Source organism: Pleurodeles waltl, chromosome 12, assembly GCF_031143425.1.
Source record: "Pleurodeles waltl isolate 20211129_DDA chromosome 12, aPleWal1.hap1.20221129, whole genome shotgun sequence".
NCBI lineage: Eukaryota > Metazoa > Chordata > Amphibia > Caudata > Salamandridae > Pleurodeles > Pleurodeles waltl.
Window position 1 is genome coordinate 20,733,123 of NC_090451.1, and position 25,016 is coordinate 20,758,138.

The 25,016-nt window shown below is 49.3% G+C and overlaps 1 protein-coding gene across 7 annotated transcripts in view; it reads right to left on the minus strand.

The window, feature by feature from the left end:
* Positions 1-25,016, minus strand: part of ARHGAP45 (Rho GTPase activating protein 45) — a 381,773-nt gene that overhangs the window by 269,445 nt on the left and 87,312 nt on the right. The window lies entirely within an intron of this gene.

The following is a 25,016-nucleotide window of genomic DNA, read 5'->3' on the forward strand; positions in this document are numbered from 1 at the left end:
CAGCTGCTGCTGCTGCCAACCCCTCAGACAGGCATCTGCCCTCCTGGGGTCCAGCCAGGCCTGGCCCAGGATGGCAGAACAAAGAACTTCCTCTGAGAGAGGGTGTGACACCCTCTCCCTTTGGAAAATGGTGTGAAGGCAGGGGAGGAGTAGCCTCCCCCAGCCTCTGGAAATGCTTTGTTGGGCACAGAGGTGCCCAATTCTGCATAAGCCAGTCTACACCGGTTCAGGGACCCCTTAGCCCCTGCTCTGGCGCGAAACTGGACAAAGGAAAGGGGAGTGACCACTCCCCTGACCTGCACCTCCCCTGGGAGGTGTCCAGAGCTCCTCCAGTGTGCTCCAGACCTCTGCCATCTTGGAAACAGAGGTGCTGCTGGCACACTGGACTGCTCTGAGTGGCCAGTGCCACCAGGTGACGTCAGAGACTCCTGCTGATAGGCTCCTTCAGGTGTTAGTAGCCTTTCCTCTCTCCTAGGTAGCCAAACCCTCTTTTCTGGCTATTTAGGGTCTCTGTCTCTGGGGAAATTTTAGATAACGAATGCATGAGCTCAGCCGAGTTCCTCTGCATCTCCCTCTTCACCTTCTGATAAGGAATCGACCGCTGACCGCGCTGGAAGCCTGCAAACCTGCAACATAGTAGCAAAGACGACTACTGCAACTCTGTAACGCTGATCCTGCCACCTTCTCGACTGTTTTCCTGCTTGTGCATGCTGTGGGGGTAGTCTGCCTCCTCTCTGCACCAGAAGCTCCGAAGAAATCTCCCGTGGGTCGACGGAATCTTCCCCCTGCAACCGCAGGCACCAAAAAGCTGCATTTCCGGTCCCTTGGGTCTCCTCTCAGCACGACGAGCGAGGTCCCTCGAATCCAGCGACACCGTCCAAGTGACCCCCACAGTCCAGTGACTCTTCAGCCCAAGTTTGGTGGAGGTAAGTCCTTGCCTCACCTCGCTGGGCTGCATTGCTGGGAACCGCGACTTTGCAAGCTACTCCGGCCCCTGTGCACTTCCGGCGGAAATCCTTCGTGCACAGCCAAGCCTGGGTCCACGGCACTCTAACCTGCATTGCACGACTTTCTAAGTTGGTCTCCGGCGACGTGGGACTCCTTTGTGCAACTTCGGCGAGCACCGTTTCACGCATCCTCGTAGTGCCGGTTTTTGGCACTTCTCCGGGTGCTACCTGCTTCAGTGAGGGCTCCTTGTCTTGCTCGACGTCCCCTCTCTCTGCAGGTCCAATTTGCGACCTCCTGGTCCCTCCTGGGCCCCAGCAGCGTCCAAAAACGCCAAACGCACGATTTGCGTGTAGCAAGGCTTGTTGGCGTCCATCCGGCGGGAAAACACTTCTGCACGACTCTCCAAGGCGTGGGGGATCCATCCTCCAAAGGGGAAGTCTCTAGCCCTTGTCGCTCCTGCAGTATTCACAGTTCTTCAGCCTAGTAAGAGCTTCTTTGCACCAACCGCTGGCATTTCTTGGGCATCTGCCCACCTCCGAGCTGCTTGTGACTTTTGGACTTGGTCCCCTTGTTCCACAGGTACCCTCAGTCAGGAATCCATCGTTGTTGCATTGCTGATTTGTGTTTTCCTTGCATTTTCCCTCTAACACGACTATTTTGTCCTTAGGGGAACTTTAGTGCACTTTGCACTCACTTTTCAGGGTCTTGGGGAGGGTTATTTTTCTAACTCTCACTATTTTCTAATAGTCCCAGCGACCCTCTACAAGGTCACATAGGTTTGGGGTCCATTCGTGGTTCACATTCCACTTTTGGAGTATATGGTTTGTGTTGCCCCTATCCCTATGTTTCCCCATTGCATCCTATTGTAACTATACATTGTTTGCACTGTTTTCTAAGACTATACTGCATATTTTTGCTATTGTGTATATATATCTTGTGTATATTTCCTATCCTCTTACTGAGGGTACACTCTAAGATACTTTGGCATATTGTCATAAAAATAAAGTACCTTTATTTTTAGTATAACTGTGTATTGTGTTTTCTTATGATATTGTGCATATGACACTAAGTGGTACTGTAGTAGCTTCACACGTCTCCTAGTTCAGCCTGAGCTGCTTTGCTAAGCTACCATTATCTATCAGCCTAAGCTGCTAGACACCCTATACACTAATAAGGGATAACTGGGCCTGGTGCAAGGTGCAGGTACCCCTTGGTACTCACTACAAGCCAGTCCAGCCTCCTACATTGGTTGTGCAGTGGTGGGATAAGTGCTTGAGACTACTTACCACTCTTGTCATTGTACTTTTCATAAGAGAAAAATATACAAAACAAGGTCAGTGTATATACACATAGCCAAAAAGTTTTGCATTTCGTCTTTTCACTCTTTTCTAAGTGCTGAAAAGTACTTCTAAACTTTCAAAAAGTTCTTAAAAGTTTTAAAAGTTTTTTTCTGTCTTTCCAAAAAGTTCTGAAAACGTTTTTCTCTTTTTCTATCACTTTAACTCTCTCTAAAAAATGTCTGGCACAGGAAAAAATGTTGAACTGTCCAAACTTGCATATGATCACCTTAGCTGGAAAGGAGCAAGGAGTCTCTGCATAGAGAGAGGTTTGAGTGTAGGGAAGAATCCTTCCTTAGAACTGTTAATTAATATGCTTAGAGTACAGGATAAGGCCATAAGTGCCCAATCTGTAGAAAAAGTAGCTAATGGTTCTCAATCTGATCCAGGGACTCCCCCAGGAAAAGGTTCAGGAAAGAAACTTCTCAGCCTGCCCATTACTAGACAGTCTAGCATAGTTGGTACAGAGGTTGAATCACACCATTCTGAGGATGTGATCTCACATTATGCTGGTAGCCAAGCTGTTAGGGTGCCCTCTGTAAGGGACAGGTCTCCTTCTGTTCATTCCCATCATACCTCTGTATCTAGAAATGTCCCTCCCACCCACCCTGATGATAGATTGTTAGAAAGGGAGCTCAATAGATTGAGAGTGGAACAAACCAGACTGAAGCTCAAGAAGCAACAGCTGGATTTGGATAGACAGTCTTTAGAAATAGAGAGGGAAAGACAGAAGTTGGGTTTAGATACCCATGGTGGCAGCAGCAGTATTCCCCATAGTCATCCTGCAAAAGAGCATGATTCCAGGAATCTGCACAAGATAGTTCCCCCTTATAAAGAGGGGGATGACATTAACAAGTGGTTTGCTGCACTTGAGAGGGCCTGTGTTGTACAGGATGTCCCTCAAAGGCAGTGGGCTGCTATCCTATGGCTATCATTTAGTGGAAAGGGTAGGGATAGACTCCTTACTGTGAAAGAAAGTGATGCCAATAATTTTACAGTTCTTAAGAATGCACTCCTGGATGGTTATGGCTTAACCACTGAACAGTACAGGATAAAGTTCAGAGAGACCAAAAAGGAGTCTTCACAAGACTGGGTTGATTTCATTGACCATTCAGTGAAGGCCTTGGAGGGGTGGTTACATGGCACTAAAGTTACTGATTATGAAAGCCTGTATAACACAATCCTGAGAGAGCATATACTTAATAATTGTGTGTCTGATTTGTTGCACACGTACCTGGTAGACTCTGATCTGACCTCTCCCCAAGAATTGGGAAAGAAGGCAGACAAATGGGTCAGAACAAGGGTGAACAGAAAAGTTCATACAGGGGGTGACAAAGATGGCAATAAGAAGAAAGATGGTGAAAAATCTCAAGATAAGCATGGGGATAAGGGTAAAACCAAAGATCCCACTTCAAATCTTAAACACTCTTCAGAGGGTGGGGATAAAACAAATTCTTCCTCTTCTTCCCAACCTGCACACATTAAAAAGCCCTGGTGCTTTGTGTGTAAAAACAGAGGCCATAGGCCAGGGGATAAGTCCTGTCCAGGTAAACCCCCTGAGCCTACCACCACTAATACATCAAGCTCTAGTGCCCCTAGCAGTAGTGGTACTAGTGGTGGGACTGCTGGCAACAGTCAAGCAAAGGGTGTAGTTGGGTTCACTTATGGGTCCATAGTGGAAACTGATGTAATCAGTCCCAAGACAGTTTCTGTCACACCTAGTGGCATTGGCCTTGCCACACTGGCTGCTTGTCCCCTTACAATGGATAAGTACAGGCAGACAGTTTCAATAAATGGTGTTGAGGCCTTGGCCTACAGGGACACAGGTGCCAGTTTCACTTTGGTGACTGAAAACCTAGTGCCTCCTGAACAACACATCATCGGACAACAGTATAAGATTATTGATGTCCATAACTCCACTAAGTTTCTTCCCTTAGCTATAATTCAGTTTAGTTGGGGTGGAGTTACTGGCCCTAAGCAGGTGGTGGTATCACCTAGCTTACCTGTAGACTGTCTCTTAGGTAATGACCTAGAGGCCTCAGGTTGGGCTGATGTAGAGTTTTATGCCCATGCAGCCATGCTGGGCATCCCTGAGGAATTGTTCCCTCTCATTTCAAGTGAAATGAAAAAGCAAAGGAGAGAAGGCCTGAAAACTCAGGATCCCTCTCCATCAACAGGTAAAAAGGGTATCACAGTATCCCCTAACCACCCTACCATTCAGGATACTATTCCTGTGGTGGGAGAAACCTCTCCTGGGGTGGCACCTGTTCCAAGGGAATCATCAGCTGGCAAAGCTGGACTCCCTGAGGTGGAAGTACCTCTCTGTGGGATAACTAACATTGGTGAGAAAAACAGCACCATTTTAGTTAACATGGAGCATCCCTCCAACCCTCCCAGAGAAACTTTAGTGCAGAAACCCTGCACTACCTCACAACACTTAGGACAGCATCCCTGCCCTAGTGTGGAGCTGATAGGACAGCATCCCTGCCCTGCTCCAACCCAAGAGAAACAGCATCCCTGTTCTCTCTTCCAGCCATATGGACAAAGTTTTTGCCCAGCTATGGCTTTTCTGAGACAGCATCCCTGTCTGGCATTTCCATCACTACAAATAGGTTCAGTGGACAATTCCCACTGCTCTAAACTAAAACTTACTGATAGAAACTCTGAAAATACATCTTCACATTGTTGCTTAGCTAAAAAACTTCAAACAGGGTGGTTTACATCCCCACAGGGAAGTAACCATTTAGTGGATGATAAAGGGAGTAACCAGTCTATTGCAGAGCTACTCTCTACTTATCACCACTTAGACAATAAAGTCTCAACTGGCCAAGGTTAGCCTTATTGTCCTTCGTTTGGGGGGGGGTTGTGTGAGAAGGTAGCCTCTTTCTAGCCTTGTTACCCCCACTTTTGGCCTGTTTGTGAGTGTATGTCAGGGTGTTTGTCACTGTTTTCACTGTCTCACAGGGATCCTGATAGCCAGGCCTCAGTGCTCATAGTGAAAACACCATGTTTTCAGTATGGTTGTTATGTGTCACTGGGATCCTGCTAGTCAGGACCCCAGTGCTCATAGGTTTGTGGCCTATATGTATGTGTCACTGGGACCCTGTCACACAGGGCCCCAGTGCTCATAGGTGTGCATGTATATGTTCCCTGTGTGGTGCCTAACTGTCTCACTGAGGCTCTGCTAACCAGAACCTCAGTGGTTATGCTCTCTCATTACTTTCAAATTGTCACTAACAGGCTAGTGACCATTTTTTACCAATTTACATTGGCTTACTGGAACACCCTTATAATTCCCTAGTATATGGTACTGAGGTACCCAGGGTAATGGGGTTCCAGGAGAACCCTATGGGCTGCAGCATTTCTTTTGCCACCCATAGGGAGCTCTGACAATTCTTACACAGGCCTGCCACTGCAGCCTGAGTGAAATAACGTCCACGTTATTTCACAGCCATTTTACACTGCACTTAAGTAACTTATAAGTCACCTATATGTCTAACCTTTACCTGGTAAAGGTTAGGTGCAAAGTTACTTAGTGTGAGGGCACCCTGGCACTAGCCAAGGTGCCCCCACATTGTTCAGAGCCAATTCCCTGAACTTTGTGAGTGCGGGGACACCATTACACGCGTGCACTACATATAGGTCACTACCTATATGTAGCTTCACCATGGTAACTCCGAATATGGCCATGTAACATGTCTATGATCATGGAATTGCCCCCTCTATGCCATCCTGGCATTGTTGGTACAATTCCATGATCCCAGTGGTCTGTAGCACAGACCCTGGTACTGCCAAACTGCCCTTCCTGGGGTTTCACTGCAGCTGCTGCTGCTGCCAACCCCTCAGACAGGCATCTGCCCTCCTGGGGTCCAGCCAGGCCTGGCCCAGGATGGCAGAACAAAGAACTTCCTCTGAGAGAGGGTGTGACACCCTCTCCCTTTGGAAAATGGTGTGAAGGCAGGGGAGGAGTAGCCTCCCCCAGCCTCTGGAAATGCTTTGTTGGGCACAGAGGTGCCCAATTCTGCATAAGCCAGTCTACACCGGTTCAGGGACCCCTTAGCCCCTGCTCTGGCGCGAAACTGGACAAAGGAAAGGGGAGTGACCACTCCCCTGACCTGCACCTCCCCTGGGAGGTGTCCAGAGCTCCTCCAGTGTGCTCCAGACCTCTGCCATCTTGGAAACAGAGGTGCTGCTGGCACACTGGACTGCTCTGAGTGGCCAGTGCCACCAGGTGACGTCAGAGACTCCTGCTGATAGGCTCCTTCAGGTGTTAGTAGCCTTTCCTCTCTCCTAGGTAGCCAAACCCTCTTTTCTGGCTATTTAGGGTCTCTGTCTCTGGGGAAATTTTAGATAACGAATGCATGAGCTCAGCCGAGTTCCTCTGCATCTCCCTCTTCACCTTCTGATAAGGAATCGACCGCTGACCGCGCTGGAAGCCTGCAAACCTGCAACATAGTAGCAAAGACGACTACTGCAACTCTGTAACGCTGATCCTGCCACCTTCTCGACTGTTTTCCTGCTTGTGCATGCTGTGGGGGTAGTCTGCCTCCTCTCTGCACCAGAAGCTCCGAAGAAATCTCCCGTGGGTCGACGGAATCTTCCCCCTGCAACCGCAGGCACCAAAAAGCTGCATTTCCGGTCCCTTGGGTCTCCTCTCAGCACGACGAGCGAGGTCCCTCGAATCCAGCGACACCGTCCAAGTGACCCCCACAGTCCAGTGACTCTTCAGCCCAAGTTTGGTGGAGGTAAGTCCTTGCCTCACCTCGCTGGGCTGCATTGCTGGGAACCGCGACTTTGCAAGCTACTCCGGCCCCTGTGCACTTCCGGCGGAAATCCTTCGTGCACAGCCAAGCCTGGGTCCACGGCACTCTAACCTGCATTGCACGACTTTCTAAGTTGGTCTCCGGCGACGTGGGACTCCTTTGTGCAACTTCGGCGAGCACCGTTTCACGCATCCTCGTAGTGCCGGTTTTTGGCACTTCTCCGGGTGCTACCTGCTTCAGTGAGGGCTCCTTGTCTTGCTCGACGTCCCCTCTCTCTGCAGGTCCAATTTGCGACCTCCTGGTCCCTCCTGGGCCCCAGCAGCGTCCAAAAACGCCAAACGCACGATTTGCGTGTAGCAAGGCTTGTTGGCGTCCATCCGGCGGGAAAACACTTCTGCACGACTCTCCAAGGCGTGGGGGATCCATCCTCCAAAGGGGAAGTCTCTAGCCCTTGTCGCTCCTGCAGTATTCACAGTTCTTCAGCCTAGTAAGAGCTTCTTTGCACCAACCGCTGGCATTTCTTGGGCATCTGCCCACCTCCGAGCTGCTTGTGACTTTTGGACTTGGTCCCCTTGTTCCACAGGTACCCTCAGTCAGGAATCCATCGTTGTTGCATTGCTGATTTGTGTTTTCCTTGCATTTTCCCTCTAACACGACTATTTTGTCCTTAGGGGAACTTTAGTGCACTTTGCACTCACTTTTCAGGGTCTTGGGGAGGGTTATTTTTCTAACTCTCACTATTTTCTAATAGTCCCAGCGACCCTCTACAAGGTCACATAGGTTTGGGGTCCATTCGTGGTTCACATTCCACTTTTGGAGTATATGGTTTGTGTTGCCCCTATCCCTATGTTTCCCCATTGCATCCTATTGTAACTATACATTGTTTGCACTGTTTTCTAAGACTATACTGCATATTTTTGCTATTGTGTATATATATCTTGTGTATATTTCCTATCCTCTTACTGAGGGTACACTCTAAGATACTTTGGCATATTGTCATAAAAATAAAGTACCTTTATTTTTAGTATAACTGTGTATTGTGTTTTCTTATGATATTGTGCATATGACACTAAGTGGTACTGTAGTAGCTTCACACGTCTCCTAGTTCAGCCTGAGCTGCTTTGCTAAGCTACCATTATCTATCAGCCTAAGCTGCTAGACACCCTATACACTAATAAGGGATAACTGGGCCTGGTGCAAGGTGCAGGTACCCCTTGGTACTCACTACAAGCCAGTCCAGCCTCCTACAAGCAGTGCCCGCGTCTCTCCACAGTCCCTCCCTGACACACATATCAATGTTTTTAAAGCGCCACTTATAGTTCACTCAGGGCCAGACATAGTTTTGCCACTCACACCTTGTGGGTTGCAAATGTAGAACAGTGCACCTCACACTGTCTCCGATTCCCAATGGGGTTGCAAATAACCTACCTCATTAATACTCATTAGGTGGGTCGCAATTTGCGACCCTGTTGGGAATGGCTGCACTCACAGGGATGGTGGCCTGCTGGGGACAGCACACCACTATGTCTGTGACTGCTTTAAAAAAAGCAGTTTAAAAAAAAAAAAAGCAGCCTATTTTCCTTGCAGGAATAAGGGGAGCATCTAAAAAAAAATGAAACTAGTGTGATCCAGGAGGGAAGGGAGCGGTTGGGTTATACCACTGTGGCCAGTAAAAGGAGGGAGTGGCTGAGCTGTGCTCAGGGGACCGCTGCCTGCTCTGAAACAATATTGTTGCATGCATTCCCGAAGGGGAGAAGGGTACCGCGGGCGCCCCTTCTCCTTTGCGAATGGGGGAGCACCAATTCGGATTTGGGGGTAACTGTGATAGTTTTGCGACTGCATTTTCGGTCACAAAACAATCACACATGCGCCTGCGACTCGCAATTAGGAAGGGACGCCCTCTGGACGGTGCTTCCTAACTGCGAGTCACAAATCCTTATTTTGCAAGAAGGTAAGTGCGAACAATTCTCGCAAAATAGGGATGGCGCATCGTACCTGCCCATTTTGCGGTCGCAAATGGAGCTTTTCGCTTTGCGATTTTGAAAGGCCGTCACACATCGGGGCCTCCGCTCTGTCACCCGCATGGTGCACATTAACCCTCTGCGTCCCTCCAGCCGCCTCACAACTGCCACCAGACAAGACTCCGTCTGCAACCAGCGGTCACATCAATCACCTGCTATCTAGACATTTTTATTGCTGCCCGAAAACTGCTGGAGGCACAAGGAAGTTCACCAAACCTAAAGTTATCTTTAAACACAGCGCCCCCCAAAGTCAGCAGCAGGTGCGGCTGCACCAGTCGCACCGCCCTGGGATGAAGGGGCAGCCGGGACAGAGGCAGCACCCAGGCCACAGCCGGTAAACAGGAAGCTGCAGGCGGAAATACCCGACAGGAAGTGAAGTTACTGTACAGGAGCCTTCCTCTGGTTACACTTGTGCTGCGCCCTCCCCCCCCCCACGGCCCGTCCCTGGCACCGGCTTCCGACAACAAGAAGCACAACACCCGGCGCTGAGCCGTGTGCGAGGCCCCACCTCCACCAGCCAACACAACTCCATCCGCCTCCAGGAAACCACAACCAACAGGCCCGGGCACCTCACTGCTGTCAGCAGGCATCACCACCTGACTGCACCTGCCACCTACACACACATCCGGCCATGTCACTGCCACAGCGCAGCACCACACACTGCACAGCACACGTTACAGGGTGGCGGGGGGCACCGCTGCAATCACCACATCCAGCAGGACCGGCACATCCACACCCGCTGATGCAACACAAACACACACTGATGCAACACAAACACACACTGCCACAGCACCGTCAGGGCCACAGCACACTGCCTACAGTGCAGCAGGGGGCACAGCTGCAATCACACGGCATTCAGGAGGACCGGCACATCCACACCCGCTGATGCAACACAAACACACACTGATGCAACACAAACACACACTTCACAGCACACGTTACAGGGTGGCGGGGGCACAGCTGCAATCACCACATCCAGCAGGACCGGCACATCCACACCCGCTGATGCAACACAAACACACACTGATGCAACACAAACACACACTGCCACAGCACCGTCAGGGCCACAGCACACTGCCTACAGTGCAGCAGGGGGCACAGCTGCAATCACACGGCAGGAGGACCAGCACATCCACACCTGCTGATGCAACACAAACACACACTGATGCAACACAAACACACACTGCCACAGCACCGTCAGGGCCACAGCACACTGCCTACAGTGCAGCAGGGGGCACAGCTGCAATCACACGGCATTCAGGAGGACCGGCACATCCACACCCGCTGATGCAACACAAACACACACTGATGCAACACAAACACACACTGCCACAGCACCGTCAGGGCCACAGCACACAGCCTACAGTGCAGCAGGGGGCACAGCTGCAATCACACGGCATTCAGGAGGACCAGCACATCCACACCCACTGATGCAACACAAACACACACTGATGCAACACAAACACACACTGCCACAGCACCCTCAGGGCCACAGCACACTGCCTACAGTGCAGCAGGGGGCACAGCTGCAATCACACGGCAGGAGGACCAGCACATCCACACCCACTGATGCAACACAAACACACACTGATGCAACACAAACACACACTGCCACAGCACCGTCAGGGCCACAGCACACTGCCTACAGTGCAGCAGGGGGCACAGCTGCAATCACCACATCCAGCAGGACCGGCACATCCACACCAGCTGATGCAACACAAACACACACTGATGCAACACAAACACACACTGCCACAGCACCGTCAGGGCCACAGCACACTGCCTACAGTGCAGCAGGGGGCACAGCTGCAATCACCACATCCAGCAGGACCGGCACATCCACACCAGCTGATGCAACACAAACACACACTGATGCAACACAAACACACACTGCCACAGCACCGTCAGGGCCACAACACACTGCCTACAGTGCAGCAGGGGGCACAGCTGCAATCACACGGCATTCAGGAGGACCAGCACATCCACACCCACGGACACAACACAAACACACACTGCCTCACTAGCGCCAGGGTCACAACACCCCAGCCACAGTGTAGTAGAGGACGCTGATGCAATCACACAGCATCCAGGAAGACCAGCACATCCACACCCACTGATCAAACACAAACCCACTGATAAAACACAAAAAACTGCTGATACAATATGATACAACACAGCAACACCCAGTGATACAAAACAAACAACACCAACTGCTACAATACAGCAACACCCACTGATCCAACATAGCAACAACCACACCTACAGCAAATCCACACCCACTGATACAACATAAATACCCACTGATGCAACACAAACACCCATTGATACAACACAAACACACACTGCCACAGCACAGTCACAACACACCAGCTACAGTGTAGCAGAGAGCACCGCTACTACAATCACAACGCATCTAGGATGACCAACACACCCACACCCACTGATACAACACAGCAACAACCACACCTACAGCACATCCACACCCACTGATACAACACAAACACACACTGCCGCAGCACTGTCAGGGTCACAACGCTTCAGCCACAGTATAGCAAGGCGCTGATGCAATCACACAGCATCCAGGAGGAACAGCACATCCACACCTACTGATACAACACAGCAACAACCAGATCAACAGCACATCCTCACCCACTGATCCAACACAGCAACAACCACACCAACAGCACATCCACACCCACTGACACAACACAAATCCACTGATAAAACATAAAAACCTGCTGATACAACATGGCAACACCCACTGATATAAAACAAACAATACCCACTGCTACAACACAGCAACACCCACTGATACAACACAGCAACATCCAACGCTACAACACAGCAACAACCACTGATACAACACAGAAACACCTACTGCTACAACACAGCAACAACCACTGATACAACACAGAAACACCTACTGCTACAACACAGCAACAACCACTGATACAACACAAACAGCCACTGATACAACACAAACACCAACTGCTAGAACACAAACACCAACTGCTACAACACAGCCACATCCACTGATACAACACCTACAACCACTGATACAACACAGCAACAGCACAACAACACCCACTGATACAACACAGCAGCACCTACAAAACAAACACCAAATGATACAACACAAACTGCTACAAAACAGCAACACCCACTGCTACAACAGCACCACCCACTACTACAAAACAGAAACACCCACTGATACAACATGGCACCACCTACTGATACATCACAAACACCCACTGATCCAACACTGCAACACCCACTGATGCAACACAAACACCCACTGATACAACACAAACACCCACTGATACAACATTGCAACATCCACTGATACAACACTGCAACACCAATTATACAACACAACACCCACTGATAAAACACTGCAACAGTCACTGATACAACACAGCAACAGCCACACGTACAACACAGCAACACCCACTGATACAACAAAAACACCCCCTGACAAACCAAAAAGACCCACTGTAACACATTATATGGTAGACATATATTCTAGTTGCAGATTACTTACCTTAGAATTCCCCCCAGGCATCAGTCTGGATCTAAAGATTTTTCCCAAGCAGTACCCCTGCGCGCCAACAGATGGCATCAGTAAGGTCCACGCCCATAGTCGGTGTCCTATGCGCCGGATATGACATCACAGGACCTACATAGGCGCCACCACGGCGCGCTGATGTCAGTTTCTTTTCATGACTCCACTGTAGAAGTGCGGATCCATGAAGAACACTGACCTCTGGTGCGTCAGAACTAGGGCCCTGAAAGGGAAGTCTCAGTCCCTAGAAATCAGTTCTCAGAGTGGGGAGGATGGGTGGATCAGTAAGGAATCTGCAACTAGAATATGTATCGACCAGATAATGCGTTATAATGGATACTCAAGCAATACGACAGAGGAGGGTCTGCAAACCAAGATCATACTAGAAAGTCCTGCAGGACTGAAAAAGCAAAGTATCAATTCCTACGGACCTGACTGCCCAGGCAGTAGTGTTTTGTAAATGTGTGTAGGGATGCCCACGTTGTTGCCTGACACACGTCCAGGACTGGAAATCCGTGTGCTAACGCAGTGGTTGCAGCTGTTGCTCTGGTAGAGTGAGCACACAAACTCTCCGGGGGTTTCTTCTTAGCCAATGCAAAGCACAATTTAATGCAGATAACCCATCTGGAGATGGTCCTCTTCTGCACTGACAGACCATTCTTCGCATCCACATACCACATAAAGAGTTGATCATCCACCCAAAACTCTTTGGTATGTTCAAGGTAGAACACCAACGCTCTTTTTGGGTCCAGGCAGTGGAGTCTCTCCTCTTCCTTAGAGGGACGGTGGGGGGCATTAAAAGTAGGCAAGGTCATGGACTGGCCTACATGAAATGGCATAACCACTTTTGGTAAGAAGGAAGCCCTGGTACAAAGCACCACCTTGTCAGGATACATGGACAGGAAGGGGGGCTTCGACGAAAGGGCCTGCAGCTCACTCACCCTGATGGTAGATGTGATGGCCACAAGGAAGGCTGTTTTTGAAGGTCAAAGCCTAATCGGACAGCTATGTAGTGGCTCAAAAAGAGCACACATCAGAAAAGTAAGAACCAGATTCATATCCCACTGGGGCATTATGAATGGTGAAGGAGGAAACATATGGGTAAGACCCTTTATGAATCTCCTAACAATAGGAGATTTAAACATGAAGGTAATCTCATAAAAGCAGAGACAGCAGGCAAATAACCTTTGAGGGTGCCCAAAGCAGAGCCCTTCTGGGCTAAAGAAAGTATAACAGAAGGACATCAGATAGAGGGGCAGAGAGGGGGGTCATCAGACTTGTCTGTGCATCATGTCACTAACTTATTCCATCGACAGGCGTATACCGTTTTGGTGGAGGGACGCCTCGCTGCCAAGATAACATTACAGACTTCGGAAGGAAGGTCAAAAGCCATCAACTGCCGCTGCTCAATATCCACACAAGAAGGCGGAGACGGGAAAGGTTCAGGTGAAGAACCATCCCCTGCTGATGCGACAGAAGATCCTCTCGAAGAGGCAGTCTGATCGGAGAATTGATGGCCATGCTCAATAGCTCAGGTGTAGGAGCCTGGCTCTCTATGTAGTGTGCAAAGCTAGGTACACTGTGCAGAGAGTCGATGTTGGTTTAGAGAGGTAAAAACTAGACCACCTAATGCTATAATTTCTATAGTAGCTTGGTCGAGCAGTTAGGGTAATCTTGGAGAAGTCCAAATTATTTGTTGTACTCACATTATCAATAAAGCAAGACATTCACTCAAAAGAATAACTTAAGACCAACTAACAAAAATACTTCGTTTTTTAATAAAAATTTTAAGACCAAGATCATCAAAGCCAGGTAAGTACTTTTTAAGTTATGAATTTGTAAAGTTTCAGAAAACGTCTCAGTTTTGTGCGTAATTACACACCATAGGAATCAATGGGAGAAATAATTTAAAAATGCATATAAAATCAGGCAATATGTTTACCAATGTCTCCTTTTGCAAGTATGTTGAGGTTGGTGTTGGGCACTATAGGCTAGCTGTAGAAGTTTGGGCGGCTCCCGGTTTCAGCGGGAGCAGCTGTAGAAAGTTGTTGGAGGTAGTGCCAGGCCACTGCCAGGGACCACTTGGAAAAGCACTACACAGGTGGACTTAGGTAAGTTTGGTGGGTCCACTTGGAGTGTCAGAATCGCAAGGGTGGGGGACCCTGAGGGCACAGCTAGATTTTTGGTGCAGGGCACAGGGCAGCTGAGTGCAGCGCGGATTGGTGAGCCAGGAGCTGTGTGCAGAGGTGTCCCTGGAATCAGAAGCTATGTCACTTTGAGCGTCACCTGTGGTTCAGCAGGGGCACTCTGGTGGGAGGTCCTGATGTTTTCTAAAGTCCCTCGATTGGGGCTTCTTCCTGGTCCTTTTACAGTCCAGAAAAGACTGTCCTTCTGGGTGTCTGATGTGACGTGACCACTAACTGGGGCTATTGCACGGTTTGGCCACTAGAGGTCGCAGTGCCACCAAACTTGGCACACTTGTAGGGTTTGTCCTAATGGTCGGTCGGGTGGAGTTTGATCTGGCTGCAGCGTCCAGTTCCTTGGTCAGCAGCCGGTCAGTGGCTTTCACTGGGTCTTTGTTGCAGGAGAGTTATGCCTTCACTTTTGGAGGGAGATCTTGGACAATTTTCAAACCCCCTCTGGGGGTCTGTAGAGTCCATCCAGTGTCCAAGAAACCCCTCACTGGCGATTGTCAAGTCCTGGGTGCAGCAGGCAGGGTTTGGTGCCTTTTCTTGGTGCAGTGGGACTTCAGTTCTCAAGCCTTGGGTCTTTTTTATTGCTGGTCTTCTTTTGTCCTTGGATCTAATTTTCTTGGTCTAGCGATGCCCAACTAAATACTGTATTTAGTGGGTGTTTAGGGGAGTACCTAGTAGTGACCTATGGATCATCTACCTTAGGGTGGCTACACCTATTAAGTGACCACTTCCTGTGGGCAGAGGTCACTTCTCTATACCTGACTATTTTCCTTCCATGCAAGATGGTGGAAAATGAAGCACAGGGGTAATCTCGCATGCAGCACCTCAGGGGTGGTGCAAGCTGGGGCTGACCAATCCTCCTGTCCTTTGTGTGTTTTCCTTCTGATGCTCCCTACCAAAAGTGGGGGTTTGCAACAGGGCAGCCCTCAGCTGCTAGCAGCAGGCTTGGGGGTCAGGTTTCAAGGGCGGTAAGCCCTTAGAAGCTCTCTAGCAGGGCAGTGCACATTCCTGAGGAAGGGCTTTGGTATAGGACCCAGAGAGCAGGATCTCTTACCCCAGTGTTCCAGAATCTTGTCTGGTGGTGGCAGGCTGGTTGTGACTGGCCAGCAACAATGCCAGAGTAGTTAGCTTTTTCAGGGGGCACTTCTAAGGTGATCACTGGGTGCATTTTGTAATAAATCCAATACTGGTACCAGTTTGGATTTATCATCCTGCGTTGTTTGATACCAAACAAACCAGTGTTCAGAGTGGTCATCATTCAGCTGTGAAACTCGTACTGACCAGTGTCCAGCACATGCATTAAAATGGCTCCTCTGTTCACTTACTACGGGCCTAATGTACCACATTCAGGTTTTGCGACTCGCAAATTGCGAGTCAAAGCGACTCGCAATTTGCGAGTTGCAAAACCTGATGTACAACAGTGTCAATGACACTTTGCGATTCCCAATGGGGTTGCAAATGACCTACCTCATGAATATTCATAGGGTAGGTCGCAATTTGTGACCCCATTGGGAATGGACGCCCTCACAGGGATGGTGGCCTGCTGGAGAAGAGCAGACCACCATGTCTGTGACTTCTTTTAAATAAAGCAGTTTTTTCTTTTTGAAATGCAGCCCATTTTCCTTAAAGGAAAACAAGATGCCGTTCAAAATCAAAAATGAAAAGTTTTCTTTTAATTTTTTCAGAGCAGGCAATGGTCCGTTGAAGCACTGCCTGCTCTGAAAAAATATTTTCGGTACCGTTCACAAGGGGGAAGGGGTTCCCTGGGGACTCCTTCCCGTTTGCAAATGGGTTAGCACCAGTTTGAAACTGGTGCTTACTACGATTGTTTTGTAACCGCATTCGCGGTCACTAAACAATCATACATACCATCTGGATTCGATATTAGGAAGGGACACCCTTGTCACACCCCTTCATAATACCGAAACGCAAAACCCAAACTGCGATTCGGTAACAAGTTACCGAATCACAGTTTGGGCTTTGTACATCCCAAAAAGCATTTTTCAAATTGCAAACAGGCCGATTCGCCATTTGCGACTTGAAAACTGCTTCGTACAGCTGGCCCTATGTCCCAGGTTTTGCAAGGTCACAGTAGGGGCACGTTGCTCATGCATCTATGCCCAGACATACCGTATACTGCACCCTGCCTTAGGGTTGAAAGTCCTGCCAGAAGGGGTGACTTACCTATATTGCATGCAGTGTATAGTGGACAGGGAGCAAAGGATGTGTGCCATGTCGAGTTGAGTTGGCATTTTAAGATTGTGTAGGAACACTCTGCCTGCAATGGCAGTGCTAGGTGCTTCTGGATGCATGGCCCTAGATGGTTGCACAATCTGTGCTGCTACCCTCAGGGTCATCCCTTAGAACACTATGCCCTGGGTACCTAAGTACCATTTACTAGGGACTTATAGTGGCAGCTAAAGGTGTTGCCAATTGTGCCAATACATCACAACAGTTTTAGGGAAAGAGATCTGGCCCAGGAAACCTGGTTAGCATGGGCCCTGGGCACTAACAACTTTGAGACTACATCAAATACCAAGAATCTCCCCACCGCTGAAACATACCTTGTGCTACCTCCAGATGGAGACACTGTTCGTGATCAACCGGGCGTTGACAGCTGAGTTTGTCTGCTCTGGCGTTCAGAGAGCCCACCAGGTGATGAACCACCAAGGAATGCCCTGATGATCCAGCCATGAAAAAGGGTCCACGGCCCCACCAGCCCTGTTTGTTGCAGTACCACATGGCAGTGGTGTTGTCCGTGAACACCTGTACAACTTTCCCCTTGAGAGAGGGAAAGAATGCTTTCAATGCTACCCTGATCGCCATGAGCTCCAAAAGACTGATGTGGAGCCTGGACTCCAGCAGAGACCAGACACCTCTGATCTCTGCCTCTCTCATGTGGCTGCCCCATCCCAGGAGTGACGCATCTGTCACTACTGTCAGATCTGGTTGGGGAAGGGAGAGGGATCTGCCTCTGACCCATTTGCTGTTCAAAGCCACCACTGCAGATCTTGCGCAGTTCCCTCTGATATCAGAGAGATTCCCCTGATGCTGCGCCCACTGGAACTTCAGGTCCCACTGCAGAGCCCGCATATGCTATCTGGCATGTGTTACCAGCAGGACGCAGGAGAAATTGAGACCCAGCAGCCTCAGAATCATTCTCACCGAAATCCAGAATAGAAGGCTGAAACATCGGAATCAGAGCTTGAATATCCATGACTCGCCACTAGGGAGGACAGGCCCGAAACTGCACTGTGCCCATAACAGCTCCGATGAAAGGGCGCATCTGAGAGGGGATCAGGTATGACTTAGGCACGTTTATAGTGAACCCCAGCGAATGCAGGAGGTCCGCCATAGTTTGGAGGTGGGAGACGACAGCCTGGGACAATTCCGTCTTCAACAACCAGTTGTTGAGGTAGGGGAAGACTGAAACCCTTGGCCTGCGCAGATGAGCTGCGACCACCGCCATCACTTTGGTAAACATCCAAGGAGCACTGGTAAGGCCAAAAGGGAGTACGGTAAACTGAAAATGCTTGTGGCCTACCGTGAACCACAAGTAACAGCTGTGGGCCGGCAAGACGGTAATATATAAATATGCGTCCTGCAAGTCCAACGCTACCACCCAGTCTACTGGGTCCAGGGTAGAAGGCACCTGAGCCAGAGTGAGCATCTTGAATTTTTCCTTCTTGAGGAAGAGATTGAGGGACCAGGGGTCTATGATAGGGCGGAGGACCTTATCCTTTTTGGGCAATAGAACAAAGTACGAATAGCAACCATGACCTACTTCTGGCACAGAGACTCTCTTTATGGCTCCCTTGGCCAAGAGAGCCATAACCTCCTCGCGAAGAGCGCCAAGCGATCCTTTGTCATCCAATTGTAGGATGGTGGCATAGATGGTGAAATAGTCTTGAAGGGGAGAGTAGCTCCTTCAGACTAATTGCAAAACCCACCTCTCTGACGTGATGGATTGCCAGTGGGGCGGGTGATGGTAAATCCTGCCTCCAACTGGTCCCACAAGGAGCACTGATGTCTGAACCCTCATCAGGGAAGGTCAAAATGGCATGACTGACACTGGTTTGGATCCGGGAATGAATCCCTAGGTGCCCTCTGGAGCCAAGGCTGAAGCCACTGGTGGGGAACCCTAAGGGGCCCCTGCTGACCCCACGGGGCCCAAAGGTGCTACAGAAGAGTCAGACTGCCCAAAGATGAGTTGCACGGCCTTGTAAAACTCACATATTTGAGCAGGGGTGGTTCCCACTCCCAGAAACTCAGGAAGGAGCAGAGCTGACCCAAACGTAGGCTCTGAAGACAGAGGCCTAGAGTGACCGACGACTGGGCAAAGACAAAGAATGCTTGCTCTTCTTTGACTTCTTTTTATGCTCACCTGAACCTCCCAAGCACTTGGAGTGGGACGACAAAGAGAGGGGCTCCGCAACTGGTCTCAGGACCTTCATCTTGACCAAGACTGGGAGCGATGTGAAGCCGAGCGCAAGGCAGCAAGTAGCTTTAGGGATCGCTCCCTCAGAGGTTTCAGATTCATGGTCCGGCACTCGGAGCACGACTTTGGGTGGTGGTCATGCTCCAAACACAAAAGACACACAAGGTGTGGATCCGTCACGGACATCATCCAATGACAGGAGTCGCAGGGCTTGGATCAGGTCTTACATGACGAAATCTCAGCCAGAGTGTCAAAAAAGGCTTTGACAAAAGTCAAAAACTCCAGTCACAAAATGACTGTAGGGGTAGTTTTCTCCGGATCTGCGCATAGACTGTCATGGAAAGAAAAAAAATGATGTCAACGCGCCAGCGTGGCATCTATATAGGTCCCGCAACATCGTATCCAGCACTCACGACGCAGACGATGGACGCAGAGCTGACCGACGCCACCTGACGGGGCGCAGCGGTACTGTTTGAGAAAAATCTCCTGATCCAGACCAACGCCTGGGGGAAGTTCTAAGGTAAGGAATCTGCAACTAGAAGTCTATCAGATACTACACCTTCAAGCTGCTTTGTATCACCCACAAAGCAATATATGGAACAGGACAGCTTTTCATCAGGAATGAATTCGCCAAATACATTCAGCAAAGAAACGCCTGCTCAAGATTGGCACCCCGCCTTAAAACACCACCATACAAGAAAAAGACTACAGGTGGTACATCCTTCTCGGTTCAAGAGGCCAAACTATGGAATTCATTACCCCCAAATATAAGATCTATGGATAACTATCTTGTCTTCGGAAGACTGCTCAAGAGTTGGATATTTCCTTTGTAACCACCATAACCAAACAGCAATAGACTGCATATACCTGTGTTGGTAAACATTTATAATCTGATTATGTGTATGTATCTAGATTTGTGTATTTCTTTAAGAAATATGTATAATTACTATTTCATAATAATAATATATGTACATACTCTTTAAGCCTGTTTACACACAGTTACACGTATATATGTATGTGTCTGTGTGCATAAATATATATATATATTTATATGTTAGTTTTGAACCATTTTATTGTTTTTCAGAACAGCCATGTAAAGCATTCGTAGTAACACTGTATAACGCAGATACTTAATATATCAATGTATAGGGAGATGTACATACATATTGCTATATGGAGACAGGAGTTTCTGGTTCTAACCCTGAACTTTCAGACAGCTTTTAACATATGCAACACAAACAAGCTGGAAGATACATAGCTCTGAGTGATGGCAGTGTTATAAACAGGCATATTACATTGCATAAGAGGGACGGAGCGGATAGTCCCAAATAGATCTATATGTTGCTAGAATGGTGTGATAGTATAGTTGCACCTTTGTGATGTCCATCGGCACTAGTTCATTACATTTATGGTCCGTAACGGTGGAGCTACTTTTGTCCGCAGGTGTCACCTTGGGAGGGGGGGAGACATGCAGGTGGTGGCGGGGGTGAGGGAGGAGGGAGCCAGCCAGGAAGCAAGGGGGGGCATTATTTTTCCCAATATGGGCTCAGTACTCCCTTTCTCTATCATGATGGTACCTCCCCTAAGGCACTAGCTGTTCACAGTATTCGTACAGCTCCTGCACATACCGAACCCAGCCGCTTGCATTCGGGACCCTGCATAATCCTCTAGACTCTTCCTGTCTAAGTGCTGTTTCCTCTGCCTTACTCCATTTGATCAGAGCAGCGCCCCAGTGGGAGAGTGTCGGGAGCATGGGTGATTTCCAACCCATGGCAACAGCTCTTCTGCCTATAATGAGGGCCAGGTCGATGAAGCGATTTGTTACAGCTGCTCGCTTGGAGCGATGAAAAAGGCCCAACAGTACACCTTCTGCTTTGTACAGGTCCGATCATTGGGTTAGCTCTGTGATGATCCCCAGTATTTGTGTCCAGAAGCGGGCTGATACTGGACAAGACTAAAACATGTGGAGCATATTGGTACCTGGTTCATGGCTCCGAGGGCATTCTGACGCAGTCCCAAACATACTACTTAGCGCTGCCGGTGTTAGATAAGCCCTCTGCAATATATTGTATTGTATGTATTGGAACTTAGCGTTTCTGGAAACTTTTCTATGGTAGATCAGGGCTCTATCCCATTCTTTATTTTGGAGCTCTCTCTCCCTACATCGTGTTCCCATCTCCTGCGCAGCAGCTGCAGGAGGTCTGTGGCCGTGTGCGCCAATGCCTGCTTAAGCCAAGTGACTAAGGGCCCTATGTACCAACAAATTTTCCCATAGATATAGAATGGGTAAAACCCTTTCCTACATCTGGCCCTAAGTTCTTCCCACTGCCCACCACGTGGATCGCATGTACCAATGGGTGAGGGTCTGGTTCCAGGTCGAATATGCACCATTGTCTAGTCAGTAGGCCAGTTAGTCTAGCGTAAACTATGAAGTGTCCCTGCGGAATTCTCTCTTTGCTATGCAGGTGATCAAAGGGCTTAAGTAGTTTATCATGAAATAATGCTCCCACTGTGTCCACCCCTGCCGCCTCCCACATCCGCATGCCCGAAAGACCTATCATTGACCAGAAGGGCCTGAACACCACAAGTTTAATTTCTGGAGAATACGTCTGCAATGCAGGCATTATTTTAGTGCTAAGTTTGTAACTTGTATATGCTACTGATAATAACATGCCACCATGTGAGGGCGGTGCAGCAGGTGGTAGGAAAGTTTCCCAGGCCAGGCACTGCTCATCTTCACTAGTACGCTGCCCTAGCTCATCCAGCAATATGCCTGCCAACCAATATGCTGGCCACTGCAGCTGTGCTGCTAGATAACAGTGCTCAAAATCTGGGGCTCCCAGCCCCCTTTCTCGATCGGGAGTTGTAACTTACAAAGTGCCACTCAGCGCCTGCCTTTGTTACACAGAAAGGCCCTCAGCACAGCATGTAATATACGGAATACCTTCCCTGGTATGTCTATAGAGAGTTTGTGAAAAAAGGACAGCAGGCGCGGTAAACCAACCATTTTGGATAGCGCAATTCTGCCTTGAATGGTAAGCAGCAGAGTACTCCAGAAGGACATATGTGAGCATATGGTTGTAATAGCACGTGTGAGTTTTCCATCCAACAGGTCTTGCGCGGCGTGGTATATGTTTATGCCTAAGTAGCGAACTGTGGTAGCCTCCCAGGGTATTTCTTGTGATTCCACCCAGAGTTGCTGTGGTGGACAGCCTGAACATAAGGGGAAGAAGCAAGACTTGGACCAGTTGACTCCGAGGCCTGACGCCCTGAAGTCAGTTAATATCTTGGTTATGGCAGTTACACCTTGTCGTATATCTCGAATGTAGATTAGTATGTCATCCGCATACAAGAAAACCACATGCGTGGTGCCACAGCGGAATCCCCCATTCGGCGCCCTGCTGTCTGAGCCTCTGAGCCAGTGGCTCCATTGCCAGGGCATATAGCAGTGAAGACAGAGGGCACACTTGCCGCGTCCCCCTCATCACTGGGATGGGGGGGGGACGGACGCACTGCCCTACTTTTACACAGGCCATAAGGTCCGCATATAAAAGTTGTAAAAGGTTATACAGATGGCCAGTTATGCCAAAGGCAGGAATAGTGGCGAACAGGTAGTTCCAATCCAGTGTATCGAATGCTTTTGCTAAGTCCAGCACTAAGCATGCTGCGTATGGCCAGTGTTTTGGGGCCTGTTCCATGATTCGGTATAATCGGCGTGTGTTGAGAGTTGTAGATCTGCGTGGGATAAATCCATTCTGATCTGAGTGTATCAGGGACAGCCGGGGCAATAACCTGGAGGCTATAAGTTTACTCAGTATTTTATAGTCAGACACAAGCATTGACAGGGGACGATAGGAAGCCATGGCCTGCGGGTCCTTTCCCGGCTTGGGGTGAATTATAATTAAGGATTCCTTTAATGTCTGGGGAAGTGTACCCTCCTGCAGCGTTGACTGATACACCTCTAGTAATTTAGGCGCTAGTAGTGGTAAATAGGCTTAATAGAATTTAATGGGGTAACCGTCCATCCCCGGTGTCTTTCCAGTGGCAGACAGCTGTGCAGCTTCACAGATATCCTGAGTTGTTAAAGGTGCATTTAGAGCCTCTGTGTCAGTGGGTCGTAGCTTTGGTAAGGTCACGTCCTGTAGAAAATTATGTATTGTCTGGACTCTGTTCAGCAGTGAAGGATTATACAGTACAGGTCACGGTAGTAGCCAGTGAATGCGTTGTATATGTCCAGTTGGTTGGTAAGTAAGCGTGTGGGAGACAGCCTAATTGCTGTAGTCTGCGGTGTGGGGGCCGAGCTGTGCAGTAGCCATGCCAGTAAGTGTCCTGATTTGTCTCCCTCTGCATACATCCGCGCCTGGTACTCCCTGAAGTCAAGACAGCGGAGTTGCTCTATAAGGTAGGCATGAGTTTCCAGGGCTGCGAGCAATAGGTCTCTGTCCTCTGGGGAGTGCTGTGATTGTAACTCTAGTTTCCGGAGCCTAGTCTCTAGTGACCTCAATTCCTTGTGCATCGTTGCACGTATTCCCACTGCTGTGCGAATGCAGTGATCACGCATTACTGCCTTGAGCGCCTCCCATTCCACAGTGCAGGAGAATGCCGTGTTCTAGTTGTCTTGAGGTATTGTTTTAGAGTGTCTTGCGTGCTTTCCTGAAACCCTTGGTCTTCTAGGGCCCCCGGCTGCAGTCGCCACGTAGGGACCAGCGGCCACGGCTGCCCCCAGCGGTAAGTGACCACTAATGGATTACGATCAGAGAAAATTTTCCCAAGGTACTTCGCTGCCACAACCAACAGCTGTTGGAGGAGTGACACAATATATTGTCTAACTGAGCATGTAGGGCATAGGGTGCTGAATAGTGGAAAAATAATTTTACGTCAGGGTGTAGTGTTCGCCAGCAATCGCGCAGTGTCCATTGCTGCAACCACTGGGAGAACTGGGTAGCCACCAGTATCACCGGTGAAGCTGGCAGCGGGAGATGTGAGCGATCGCAGTCTATGATTAATACGCTGTTAAAATCCCCACCCCACCACCCACGGAAGGTGTGCCCATTTCACTAGTATAGCTGACAGGTGTGCAAAAAAAAAAGCAACCTGGTGGATATTAGGAGCATAAACACTTCCCAGTAGAACAGGTCTACCATCCAATGATCCCACCACAAAGACATACCGACCATCTGGGTCTATGTCAGTGTCAGTGGATTGGAACGGAACCCCTGCCCGGACCCACACCATAGCCCAGCGCGCAAACCCCGAATATGTGGTGCAGTAGCACTGCCCTCTCCATCTCTGCCGCAGTCTTGCCTCCTCTCCCCAGCTATGTGTCTCTCTTGCAACAGTGCTATCTGCGCCCCACGTCAGTGAACATATTGTTGTACCACATGTCTTTTACGAGCAGTGCCTAGGACCTGGACATTCCAAGCCATTATTTTAATATCTGCCATTTGGTCAAAGTTGGAAAGAACATTATGGGGGAGTTAACTTTTGCTCACTGCTGGGGTGGGCCCATGTCTATGCCTCTGCCTATCTTGCATCTTCCTGAAACATGATTAATGCTAAAACTAACACCCTCAACTCCCATCCCGGGATAGCCCTGAACATAGGGGACCACCCAAACCATGAACGCATATTCCCAAACAAAGGGCTCTCCGTTTTGTCCTATCGTGTGAGCAAAGGGCACCCAGGAGTAGGGTGAGGGGCTGGCTAGGTTGTGACAGTGCATTTGGTCTGAGCTCGTTTTGCACGCGCCGCC